The sequence below is a fragment of the Perognathus longimembris genome, chromosome 7 (genome assembly GCF_023159225.1).
Source record: "Perognathus longimembris pacificus isolate PPM17 chromosome 7, ASM2315922v1, whole genome shotgun sequence".
In the NCBI taxonomy this organism is placed as follows: domain Eukaryota; kingdom Metazoa; phylum Chordata; class Mammalia; order Rodentia; family Heteromyidae; genus Perognathus; species Perognathus longimembris.
Genome location: NC_063167.1, coordinates 30,068,422 through 30,082,137, shown reverse-complemented (window position 1 = coordinate 30,082,137; position 13,716 = coordinate 30,068,422). Strand labels below are relative to the sequence as shown.

Below are 13,716 nucleotides of genomic sequence, written 5' to 3'. Positions count from 1 at the left end.
CACCTGTATGCCAATTAATATTAATTTATTACTCGAGGTGTGAGGGATCAAATCAAAGGCCTTACACATAGCATATGCTCTACCACTGGAGTATCTCCCAAAGCCCGACTCTCATTTTCTTTTGTTTTTTGGTCAGTCATGGGGCCTGGGCACTGTCTTAGAGCTTTTTCACTCAAGGCTAGCATTCTACCACTTTGAGCCACAGCACCACTTCTGGTTTTCTGGTGGTTCTTTGGAGATAAAAGAGTCTCATGAACTTTCCTGCCTTGATTGGCTTTGAACTTCAATCATCAGATCATAGCCTCCTGATAGCTTGGATTATAGGCATGAGCCACTGGCACCTGGCTCTTATTTATCTGTCAGTTGTGGGGCTTGAACTCAAGGTCTGGGCAATATCCCTGAGCCTCCTTGTGCTCAAGGCTAGTGTTCTACCTCTTGAGCTATGTCCAGTTTTTAAGTGATTGATTGGGGATAAAGAGTCTCACAGGGTTGGACTGGGAATGTAGCTTAGTGGTAGAGTGCTTGCCTAGCATGTCTGAAGCCCTGGGTTCGATTCCTCATCACCACATAAACAGAAAAAGCCAGAAATGGCACTATTGCTCAAGTGGTAGAGTGCTAGACTTGAGCAAAAAGAAGTCAGGGACAGTGCTCAGGCCCTGAGTTCAAGCCTCAGGACTGGCAAAAGCAAAACAACAACAACAATAACAACAACAACAACAACACATATATATACATACACACAGAGTCTCAGGGGCTTTTCTTCCCAGGCTGGCTTCAAATTGGGATGCTCAGACCTCAGCCTTTTGAGTAGCTAGGATTACTGATGTGAGCCACCAGCCTGGTTGTAACCAAATTTATTTTTTTGTTTGCTAGTCTTGGATCTTGAACTCAAGGCACAAGCACTGTCCTTGAGTTTTTTTTGCACAAGGCTAGAACTCTACCATTTGAGTCACAGCTTTACTTCCAACTTTTTGGTGATTAATTGGAGTTAAGTGTGTCATAGACTTTCTTGCCTGAGCTGGCTTAGAACTGTGATCCTGGCATGTGGCTCCAGTTTATAGTGATATCTTACATATCTGTCAAGAACCCTCCTTCTGAAGGTGGTCTCTTATCTCAGGGAGTGGCAGCACAGTAAATCTCAGGTCCACTCTATCTCCTTTTGCAGTCTGCTCAGGCCTAAGATTTTGAGCTCCTGAGATTCCATAAGTATAGAAATCATGAGAAAATATGTGCCTGTTGGACAATTGGATAGTATTCTTTCTTTTTCTTCTTGTTTTGGTTGGTTATGGGGCTTGAATTCAGGGACCTGGACACAGTCCCTGAAGCTTCTTTTGCTCAAGGCTAGCACTCTACTATTTGAGCACAGCACCACTTCCGGATTTTTCCGGTTTGTATGGTACCGAGGACTCGAACCCAGGGCTTCATGCATGCTAGGCAAGCACTTTATCACGAAGCCACATTCCCAGCCCTTTTCTGAAGGTTAATTGGCGATAAGCGTCTCGCGGACATTCCAGTGCAGGCTAGCTCCAACTGCGATCCTTGAAATTCAGCCTCCTGAGTAGCTAGGATTACAGGAGTGAGCAGAACTCAATCTCTTAAACGAATAGTCCCCCATTGTTTTCCTTAGCATGTTTTTTGATTCTACTTATCCTTATTACTATCTCCAGTCTCTAATAATTATAGATAAGTTTTTCCCTCCCACTGTACTAAGTTCCTTCAAGACACATTTATGGGGCTTTTCCTACCTCAGCTGTACCTTGACTAACCTAAAGGCCCTCCAGTGTAGACCAAGTGCTATTGTTCTTATCAGTTATCAATCATTATTGATTAGCCCTCCGAGAATTAACTGCGGCCCGGCTCTTCGGTCTTCTGACTAGGGTTTCACCCAGGTATATTCTTTGCTCTTCGGTTCCGCTTTTCCGACACACTGCTTCTGGTGTTTTAGCCTCTACTTCCTTCCTATTGGTTTCCTTCGTCCTCCAAGAATTGGCGCCTAGGGCCGTTGATTGGCTTCTCTGCACGCCCATTGCGCCTACCCTCGTACCACGTGGCCTTCCTAACGCTAATTGGACAATTCCATTTGCTCATTTATCAAGGAGTGACGGTTGATTGGCTGCTCTTAGGGAGGGCACCGGAGGGGGCGTGGCAGACGACGGCCCCTCCCCCTCAGCCCCAGGCGTTTCGGTAGCTGGCGACTCCAGTGGAGTTCCCAGCTGCCTTCTAGGTCTCACAGGTTTGAACCTCTCCTCCTGACCCCGCCAAGTTGGCGGGGGGGGGAACAGTCTGACCACAGGGCCATGGCAGTAGCCTCCTCGACCTCAGCCGCCACTAGCTCCGCGGAATCGCCGGTTTCTGCGCGAGAGACCCCCACTGCCTCCGCAGGCTAACAAGCCGCTGCGGCCACCAACCTGCCAGGGCTACTATGCTCCCGCTGGGCCACCACCTTCCCTTGTGGCCCGCGCAGGCACCTCTCCGGCTGCTCGTTCCCGCCTCAGGTAACAACATCGGAGAGCGCGTGGGGCTAAGAACCGGGGCATCCCGTCCCGCGCGCAGCTGCTCTACCTCCCTGGTCCCGGAACCTTGGCCCTTGGGTCGCTTAGCATTGGACAGGAGCCGGTGGCTTCCCTCAGGTCCTTCCCGCAGCGGCAGGAACACCTACCTCTCGCTCACACTTTTCCCGTCTCGCTTTCCTCAGAGCACCGGGACAGACTCCCGCCTTCTCTTAGAGGCGGGGAACCCTTTAGAAGTTACCTCGTACAGGGATCTGATGCCTAAATTCTCTCGGGGACCTTCCTCGTTTCCGAGATTCCGCAATCCTCTGTGTCTTCAGAAAATTCCTGCTTCACAGACCCCCAGCTAGTCTTCTCCCACCCTCACTCCACCCCGCCGCCCCCAATGCCTCCTGGGGCTCCCTACCCAGTCCTGCCTCCCCGACTCCTTCAGTTACTTCCATCAAATGCACTTGTCACTCCAGACGCCCACTTTTGCCCTCGGAAGAGACTTCCTTCTCCGTTTTCCCTTTTCCCAAGACTGGACTCAGGCACTGTTTAGATTTATCTAGAAATGAAACCCAGGTTTGTCTAATTTTAAAACCTTTCAATTTATACTTACTGAGAAAGACTTGCCAGGGAATTTGGACTTTATTCTGTAGGCATGGGGAGCTTTGCAGTTTGTCAGCAGTCTGATATGATTGGATTATCTCTAGTGAAAACCTGGATATAGTATTGAAAATGAAGACTGAAGGCAGAAGGCCTAGGAGAACTAGTGTGTGAAACTGCATGAGTGTGAACTGGGCTAGCATGATACTCCAAGCCGGTCTCCCTCGCCCCCCCCCCCCCCTTTCCTAGGAGGTTTTGAAATAAGGTTGAGATAAAATGTTTTGAGGGATTTCTGGCTTATGTTACAAATGGTGATGTTAATGAAAGTAGAGAACATAAAGAAGCAATTTGAGAGATGGTAATGAATTTGGTTTGGGCAAGTTCATTTTGAGATTTTTTTTCAGATATGACTGGAGATGTAGATCTGAAAATAAAAAAAATAGTTTAGAACTGAATACATAAATTTGAGAATCAAGACAGGGTATATGGGGAGACAATTTGACACCTTAGTATGGGATATAGTACTGCAAGCCAGAAGTGGAACTGTGGCTCTCATGGTCGTGTGACAACCTTTAGTGAAAAAGCTGAGGGACAGTGCCCAGACTGAGTGCTGGTGGTTCATGATACAGGCATGAACTCTTGCTACTCCAGAAACTGAGACCTAGGATATCTCTGTTCAAAGCCAGACTTGGGAGAAAAGTCTGTGAGACTCTTATCTCCAATTAATCAGTAAAAATGCAGCACTGGATATAGGACTTAAGTGGTAGAGCATTAGCATTAGCAAGCAAGCCAGGCAAGAACTCCAGGCCCTGCCGTCAAGCCCTGGTACTAGCTTACAAAAATAAAAGAAAACAAACAAAAGAACTGAAAACAGTATGGCATTATGTAGTCAAAGGTAGAAAGTTTAATGATTCAAGGGGAGTAACTATCACCAGAGGCAAGTAGAATGAGAACTAGAAGGAACCTAGTGAATCTATTAATTAGGAAGTCACTTGTTTCCTAGAAGGAAGTTTTGATAGTGTAGTAAAAGTGACATAACAGTTGTCAGATCACAGATTGAGGAATAAATGGGAGGTGGGGAATAAAATTACTCTTTCAGAACAATAGTTATGAGGGAAAACTGCTAGTTGAAACTATAGTAAATGTTAGGTACCAGAAAGATGCTTTATAGATTATAATCACTTTGAGGATTGTCAGTATTTCTCTTTTACAACTAAGAATAAGATTTGAACAAGGGGACTGGGAATATGGCCTAGTGGCAAGAGTGATTGCCTCATATACATGAAGTCCTGGGTTCGATTCCCCAGCACCACATATATAGAAAATGGCCAGAAGTGGCACTGTGGCTCAAGTGGCAAGAGTGCTAACCTTGAGCAAAAAAGAAGCCAGGGACAGTGTTCAGGCCCTGAGTACAAGGCCCAGGACTGGCCAAAAATAAATAAATAAAGATTTGAACAAGGTCCGTCTAGTTCTGAAGCCTAGGTTCTTTCTACTATGGCACATGGGTATTTTCCTTTTTCTTTCCTTCCTTCCTTCCTTTCCCTTCCCTGCCTCCCTCCCTGCCTCCCTTCCTCCCTCCTTCCCTCTCTCCCTCCCTCCCTGCCTCTCTCCCTCCCTTCCTTCCTTCCTTCTTTCCTTCCTTCCTTTCTCTTTCTTTCTCTCTCTCTCCTTGTCTTTTTCTTTCTTTCCCAGTCCTGGGGCTTGGACTCAGGGCCTGAGCACTATCCCTGGCTTCTTTTTGCTCAAGCTACCACTCTATCACTTGAGCCATAGTGCCATTTCTGGCTTTTTCTGTATATGTAGTGCTGAGAAATCAAACCCAGGGCTTCATGCATGCTAGGCAAGCACTCTACCACTAAGCCACATTCCTAGCTCCGTATATTCCTTTTTCATATGAGTAAAATAATTTGTAAGTTTTGGGAGAGAGTTTACCTTGGCATTTCCTTGACATCAAAACAATAAAGTCTAAATGGATATGATAGAAGGGAAAAAAGGTGAGATGGCCTTATTTATTTGCTCATGTGTGTGTGTGTGTGTGTGTGTGTGTGTGTGTGTGTGTGTGTGTGTGTGTGCTGGTATGTGTGCCAGCCCTGGGTTGCTGTCCCTGAACTTCATTTTGCTCAAGACTAGCTCTACTATTTGAGCCATAGCACATTTTCAACTTTTTATTTTATTTTCAAACTGATGTACAGAGAGGTGACAGTTTCATACGTTAGGCATTGCATTTTTAACTTTTTTGAGTTGTTTCTTTCTTCCTTTCCTTTCCTTCCTTCCTTCCTTTCTTTTTTTTTTTTTTTTTGTTTTGTTTTGTTTTTTTTTTTGGCCAGTCCTGGGCCTTGGACTCAGGGCCTGAGCACTGTCCCTGGCTTCCTTTTGCTCAAGGCTAGCACTCTGCCACTTGAGCCACAGCGCCACTTCTGGCCGTTTTCTGTATATGTGGTGCTGGGGAATCGAACCCAGGGCCTCATGTATACGAGGCAAGCTCTCTTGCCACTAGGCCATATCCCCAGCCCCCTTCCTTTCTTTTGTTCTTTCTTCCTTTCTTTCTTTCTTCCTTCCTTCCTTCCTTCCTTTCTTTCTTTCTTTCTTTCTTTCTTCCTTTCTCTCTCTCTCTCTCTCTCTCTCTCTCTCTTTCTATAATTTCTAGTTTGAGTGTTATGGCCATGGGAATCATCACTGGAAAATTAAAGAGGAATAGATGAATTAAAAAAAAAGATTATCAACCATATTAAGAGCTCAGTTAGTTACTAATAAACTATTTGTAATCTAACAATCTAAAAGGAAGAGTGCAAAGAAGATGATTAGGTTGATCCAGAAGAAGAATTTGCAGAATTGAAGTATAAAATAGAGAGCAACTTTATACTGCTGGTGATGGTATGGGAGATAAGACTGACTTTGCCAGTCTAGAGTGTTAGTAGCAGTAAAATCTTGGCTGAAACATTGCTCAAATAGTAGAGCATCTGTCTAGCAAGCAAAAAAAGCAGGAAATCGGGGCTGGGGATATGGCCTAGTGGCAAGAGTGCTTGCCTCTTATACATGAGGCCCTCGGTTCTATTCCCCAGCCCCACATATACAGAAAATGGCCAGAAGTGGCGCTGTGGCTCAAGTGGCAGAGTGCCAGCCTTGAGCAAAAGGAAGCCAGGGACAGTGCTCAGGCCCTGAGTCCAAGGCCCAGGACTGGCAAAAAAAAAAAAAAAAAAAAAAAAAAAAAAAAGCAGGAAATCCTGATTTCAACCTCAGTACTGCCAAAAAAAAAAAAAAAAAAAATTAAAATGTGAGTGGAGGCTGGTGTATTTGGAGAATAAGGAGATAATCAGAAATGCAGTCAGAAGACCAGGATTTATAAAAATTGTTTAAGTAGAAAGCTCAGAGTTCGGGCTGGGGATATGGCCTAGTGGCAAGAGTGCTTGCCTCGTATACATGAGGTCCTGGGTTCAATTCCCCAGCACCACATATACAGAAAATGGCCAGAAGTGGCGCTGTGGCTCAAGTGGCGGAGTGCTAGCCTTGAGCAAAAAGAAGCCAGGGACAGTGCTCAGGCCCTGAGTCCAAGCCCCAGGACTGGCCAAAAAAAAAAAACTCAGAGTTCAATGTTTCAAGGAAAGAAAAAAGTTCAGCCTCGTCATTGAAGGGAAATAAAAGTGTAGGTTACTGAAGTAGCCAGAGGTTGAAGGGGCTGTGTTGAATTGTTGAATATGTCATTTGTATGGATGTCACTGTTATCCAGAGGGTAAAAAGGCAAAGAGCTACTTAACAAGGAGGAACTCAGAGTTGCATAGGTTTCTGGGCTCTGAGTAGCAGTAGCAGTAGTAGTAGATGGTACAGATGTTAGTGTGTGAATTAATAGTAAAATCTCAGTTGTGTAGTATATCAAAGCTATGATGTATTTACTCTTATACAGATAGGTATTTGGGAACACATCCTCAAACACAAATTCTTGTGCATGCTAGGCAAGCACTCTACCGCTAAGCCACATTCCCAGCCCTCTTTTCTTCCTTTCTTCCTTCCTTCCTTCCTTCCTTCCTTCCTTCCTTCCTTCCTTCCTTCCTTCCTTCCTCCCTCCCTCCCTCCCTTCCTTCCTTCCTTTCTTTTTCTTTTCTTTCTGCCTGCCTTTCCTTCCTTCCTTCCTTCCTTCCTTCCTTCCTTCCTTCCTTCCTTCCTTCCTTCCTTCCTTCCTTCCTTCCTTCCTTCCTTCCTTCCTTCCTTCCTTCCTTCCTTCCTTCCTTCCTTTCTTCCTTGTCAATTTTGGAGTTTCAACTCAGGGCCTGGGTGCTGTCTCTGAGTTTCTTTGTGCTCAAGGCTAGTGCGCTACCACTTGAGCCACAGTGCTACTTCTAGTTTTTGAGTAGTTAATTGTATATAAGAGTCTCACAGGGACTTTTCTACCTGGGTTTGGCTTCAAACCATGATCCTCAGATCTTACGCCTTCTGAATAGCTAGGATTACAGATGCGGATCACCAGTGCTCACCTAACATTTCATATTTATACTTTCAGCTAATTATAAAAAGAATATCATACAGTTCACAGGTTTTCATTCTCTAGCATATTTATCATTTGGTGCTAGTACTAGGGCTTGAATTCAGGGCCTTGTGTTCTTGGGCCTGGATACTGTCCCTGAGCTCTTTTTGCTCAAGCCTAGTGTTCTATCATGTTAAGTGCCACTTCCAGTTTTCTGATCGTTAATTGGAGATAAGAGTCTCATGGATTTTTTTTTTTTTTGCCAGTCCTGGGGCTTGAACTCAGGGCCTGAGCACTGTCCCTGGCTTCTTTGTGCTCAAGGCTAGCACTCCACTCTAGTGACACTTCCGGCTTTTTTTTATATATGTGGTGCTGAGGAATTGAACCCAGGGCTTCATGTATCTGAGGCAAGCACTTTACAAGTAAGCCATATTCCTAGCCCTCTCATGGATTTTCTTTATCTGGCTGGCTTTGAACAGAGATCTTCAGATCTCAGCCTCCTGAATAGCTAGGATTACAGAGGTGAGACATTGGTACCCAGCTTCCCTAACTTTTACATAAGTAGAAAACTTATTCACTTTTAGTTTTTTTAGTTTTTTTATGTATATGAAGGTGTTTATATAGTCTTATTATATGCTTAATTTTGTTCTGTAAAATGAACATTGGAATTTGTAAACTTGTAGGAAGAGCGTTTATGGGAATATTGTCTCTTTTGTAGATGAAGTCCAATTATTACATAGTATTGTGTTGGTGATGGCAAGTGTTTTGGCCAAACAATGGTATTATACTAAGTCATCAATGAGAAATGACTTCATTGTGACTTCACTAGTGTTATTTTTGCTGAATACCCAGGAGTGATTATCTCAGAGAAAAACCTACTTGTGATAAAGTTTAAACCTTCCATTCCTGAACATTTCAGAAAGGTAGTATGATAAATAGTAAAATACTGTAAGTCTGAGTTGTAATTGACCCTGTTATTAACAATAATTATAGGCAAATTACTTATTCTCTCTAACCTCTCTAAGCTTTAGTTTAGGGTGGGTTTTTTGGGGTGTGTTTTCTTCTTCTTTTTTTTTTTTTTTTGGTATGTGTGCTAGTTCCAGGACTTGAATTCAGGGCCTGAGCTTTTTTGCTTAAGGCTAGCATTCTACCACTTGAGCCACAGCTCTACTTCCTGCTTTTTAGTGGTTAAAGATAAGAGCCTTTCGGGGCTGGGGATATGGCCTAGTGGCAAGAGTGCCTGCCTCATATACACAAGGCCCTAGGTTCGATTCCCCAGCACCACATATACAGAAAACGGCCAGAAGCGGCGCTGTGGCTCAAGTGGCAGAGTGCTAGCCTTGAGTGGGAAGAAGCCAGGGACAGTGCTCAGGCCCTGAGTCCAAGGCCCAGGACTGGCCAAAAAAAAAAAAAAAAAAAAGATAAGAGCCTTTGGGCCTTTCTTAGGCAGGTTAGCTTTGAACCACAATCCTCAGATCTCAGCCTCCTGAGTAGGATTATGGATGTGTTAGCCACCTGTATCAGGTGAGATTGGTATTCTAACTCTTCTTTTTTTTTCTTTTTTGCCAGTCCTGGGGCTTGAACTAAGGGCCTGAGCACTGTCCCTGGCTTCTTTTTGTTCAAGGCTAGCACTCTACCACTTGAGTCACAGTGCCACTTCTGGCTTCTGTCTTTTTAAGCTTATTTGCTCAAGGCTAGTGCTCTACCATTTGAGCCACATTTCCAATTCTAGTTTTTTTTGTAGTTAATTGGAGATGGTCTCCTGGGCTTTCATGTCTGGACTGGCTAGAACTGTGATTGTCAGATCTCAGCTTCCTAGCTAGGATTAAGGTAGGAGCCATGACTGATTGGCTCAAATACTTTTTTTTTTTTTTTTTTTTTTTGTCATTTATGGAGCTTGAACTCAGGGCTTAAATACTGTCAGTGAGCTTTATGCTCAAGGCTACTGCTGTACCACTTTGAGCCACAGCACCACTTCCAGATTTCTGGTATCACTGCCTTCCTTTCCTGGCTGGCTTTGAACCAGGATCCTCAGATCTCAGCCTCCTGAGTAGCTAGGATTACAGGCATGAGCCACCAGCACCAAGCTGATGCAAACTTTTGATCTGATGTTTTTGCTTATTAGCTGATGCTCTACTACCTGAGCCATGCCTGCAACTCCCCCTTTTTTTTTCTTCAGTTTATCTGAATCCATTTATGGTGGTGTACTTCTATAATCCTGGTACTCTGGATGGAGACTGAATCTGGAGTCAATTTGTCTCAAAATTATTTAGAAAATAATACATTCATATTATAAATATTCATACTATAAATATTTATATTTTATATAAGCAGTGGAAGGTTTCATTGTCATGCTTGTCCTCGATCTATCCAGTTTCATGTCTCCTGCCAACCACTTTCTATTTTTTAATTTTTTGACAGTGCTGAGAATTGAGCCAAGTCTCATGCATTCTAGACAACTGCTGCTTGAGCTTCATGTACAACTCTATTTTTCACATTCTTTTATATTTTCTGTAGCCAAATACTAACAAATAAGAATATGTAATTTCATTTTTCTTTTCAGAAAAGTCTATAGTCTCACTCTTCTTCACTGTCTCCTCCATAGTATTGCCTTTCCATTTAATGTATCTTGGAGATATTTCCCAATCAGTACCTAGAGAGTTTTCCCCCTTTTTATTTGCATTTATTTATATTAATTGGTTAATATAAATAAATATTGAAAATTCTAAAAGTAAATATTAAAAGCTGCCCTTGCTTTTGTGCTCAAAGCAAGTGCTCAACAACTTGGGCCACAGCTCCACTTCTGGCCTTTTGTTGGTTAATTAGATTAAAGGGTTTCACAGACTTTCCCTAACCTGGGCTGATTTCAAACCATGATCCTCAGATCTCAGCCTCCTGAATAGCTAGAATTAGTCTGAGCCCCCAGTGTCCAGCTTCTCTCTCTCTCTCTCTCTCTCTCTCTCTCTCTCTCTCTCTCTCTCTCTCTCTCTCTTTGTCTCTGTGCCTCTCTGTCTGTTTGTCTGTCTGTCTCTTTGTCCTTTTTTTTTTTAATTGCCAGTCCTGGGGCAAACTTGGGGCCTGAGCACTGTCCCTGGCTTCTTTTTGCTCAAGGCTAGTATTCTGCCTCTTGAGCCATAGTGTTTATGTGGTGCTGAGGAATTGAACCCAGGGCATGCTAAATAAGCACTCTTCCAATTCCAAACCTTCTCTCCTTTTTTTTTTTTTTTTTTTTTAATTTTGCCAGGCCTGGGGCTTGAACTCAAGGCCTAAGCACTGTCTTTTGCTCAAGGCTAGCAGTCTACCACTTGAGGCACAGTGCCACTTCTGGCTTTTTCTATATATGTGGTGCTGAGGAATTGAACCCAGGGCTTCATGTATATGAGGTGAGCGCTTTACCACTAGGACATATTCCCAGCCCCAGTATTTTGTTTTTTTTAAGTTACCAGCCATATTTAATGCACAGACTGAGGAATAAAGAAAGCTAGATTACAGCAAAGAATGAATGTGTCAAATGCAGCAGTAGATGAAGAGAGAAGGTCCACAATATGCTAGCTTCTTCCAAATGCAAAGTTTTGAATTCATTTCATTTGCATAATTTGTGAATTACTTTAGGATCTTTCTGATACATTTTCTGTATCAGAGATGTGTTTGGTTGCAAGCACTTAACATGGTTTAACTATGCAGGAGTTTATTTTCTTATCTCAAAGAGCCTTGGAGGTAGATATTCCAGGGTGCTTTTCCTGGGGTGTGAACTCATAGTTGGGGTATTTTTTTTTTTTTTTTTTTTTGGCCAGTCCTGGGCCTTGGACTCAGGGCCTGAGCACTGTCCCTGGCTTCCTTTTGCTCAAGGCTAGCACTCTGCCACTTGAGCCACAGCGCCCCTTCTGGCCGTTTTCTGTATATGTGGTGCTGGGGAATCGAACCCAGGGCCTCATGTATCCGAGGCAGGCACTCTTGCCACTAGGCCATATCCCCAGCCCCGAGTTGGGGTATTTTTAAAAATTAATTTTATTGTTAAATTTCCATTGTATTGTACAGAGGGGTTACCATTTCGTAAGTCAGGTAATGAGTACATTTTTATTTTTGGATAATGTCACCTCTTCCTTTGGTTTCCCTCAGTTTTCTCCTTCCAACTTTCCCATAAGTTACATAATTTTCCATATAATGTGTACTGAATAACATGATTGCATTTGTTCACCCTTCCTCTCTCCCTTTCTGCATCCCCTTTACTGCCCCTTTAAAAAAAAAAGAGCTGGGGGCTGAGAATGTGGTTTAGTGGTAGAATGCATGCATGAAGCCCTGGGTTCAATTCCTCAGTACCACATAAACAGAAAAAGCCAGATGTGGTGCTGTGGCTGAAGTCATAGAGTGCTAGCCTTCAGCAAAGGAAGCTCAGGATGGCCCAGGCCCTGAGTTTAAGCCCCAGGACTGTCAAAAAAAAACAAAACCCAAAAAACAAAAAAACGAATATACCACCAACATTGATAAAAGAAAAACAATGTTTCAATTTCCTGGTGTTTGTTTGAATAAATAGTATTTTAAATGTTCAAAAGAATTATACCGGGGCTGGGGATATGGCCTAGTGGCAAGAGTGCCTGCCTCATATACATGAGGCCTTGGGTTCGATTCCCCAGCACCACATATACAGAAAATGGCCAGAAGTGGCGCTGTGGCCCAAGTGGCAGAGTGCTAGCCTTGAGCAAAAAGAAGCCAGGGACAGTGCTCAGGCCCTGAGTCCAAGCCCCAGGACTGGCAAAAAAAAAAAAAAAAAAAAAAAAAAAAAAAAAAAAAAGAATTATACCTTTGTGTTCCTCCCCTAAAGATATCCTCTTTTAATCTGACAGTGTGTGAATGTCTAGAGTCCTGTAATAGGTAAACATGTCTGGTTATGTTTTATTTTCCCTTCTTTGCTTTTATTTTTTTATTTTTTTATTTTCGTGTAAGACCTGGAGCTTGTAGGCTGTGTCCCAGAGCTTCTTTTATTTCAAGGGTAGGACTCTACCACTTGAGCCATAACTACTTTGGGCTTTTTCTGAGTAGTTTAGTGGAGCTAAAAGCCTATTGGATTTTCCTGCCCTCATTGGCTTCGAACTGCAGTCCTCAGATCTCAGCCTCCTGAGTATCTGGGATTACAAGATGAACCACTGGGGCTGGGGATATGGCCTAGTGGCAAGAGTGCTTGCCTTGTATACATGAGGCCCTGGGTTCAATTCCCCAGCACCACATATACAGAAAGCGGCCAGAAGTGGTGCTGTGGCTCAAGTGGCAGAGTGCTAGCCTTGAGCAAAAAGAAGCCAGGGACAGTGCTCAGGCCCTGAGTCCAAGGCCCAGGACTGGCAAAAAAAAAAAAAAAAAAAAAAAAAAGATGAACCACTGTTTCCTGCCCATATCCAGTTATATTTTAGATCTGGCTTCCACACATGAGAAAAAGCATGCCCTATTTGTCTCTCTGTTGTTCAGCTTTCTTTTTTTTTTTTTTTTTTTTTTTGGCCAGTCCTGGGGCTTGGACTCAGGGCCTGAGCACTGTCCCTGGCTTCTTTTTGCTCAAGGCTAGCACTCTGGCACTTGAGCCACAGCGCCACTTCTGGCCATTTTCTGTATATGTGGTGCTGGGGAATCGAACCCAGGGCCTCATGTATATGAGGCAAGCACTCTTGCCACTAGGCTATCCCCAGCCCCGGTTAAATATTTTTTATACAAGTAATTTTTTCTTTCCTGTAACCTACCGGTGTAAATCCTCTACCTATAATTTTGCTTTGCCATAAGTTTCTTTCCTATTGATTTCTAGCCTCTGAAAAGTTAAATGTTTTGCTTGTGATATATTTTAGAAGTTTTTTTTTTTTAGTTTTCTTTTCTTTTTTTTTTTTGCCAGTCCTGGGCCTTGGACTCAGGGCCTGAGCACTGTCCCTGGCTTGTTTTTTGCTCAAGGCTAGCACTCTGCCACTTGAGCCACAGCGCCAATTCTGGCCATTTTCTGTATATGTGGTGCTGGGGAATCAAACCCAGGGCTTCATGTATACGAGGCAAGCGCTCTTGCCACTAGGCTATATCCCCAGCCCCTAGAAGTATTTTTTCCTTTATACTTATGGCCTCATGTATGCTAAGCACTGGTACTTACACTAAGCTATACCACCAGACTTATCTTGGTATTTATCTTCT

The 13,716-nt window shown here is 43.5% G+C and overlaps 1 protein-coding gene across 2 annotated transcripts in view; it reads left to right on the top strand.

Annotated features, from left to right (window-relative positions):
* Positions 1-2,182: 2,182 nt before the first annotated feature.
* Tesk2 (testis associated actin remodelling kinase 2) overlaps positions 2,183-13,716 on the top strand; it is a 114,047-nt gene continuing 102,513 nt past the window's right edge. For both annotated transcript variants that reach the window (XM_048351175.1, XM_048351174.1), the window contains exon 1: positions 2,183-2,495. The gene's annotated coding sequence lies outside the window, so the exon portion shown is untranslated. The remainder of the gene's footprint in view (positions 2,496-13,716) is intronic.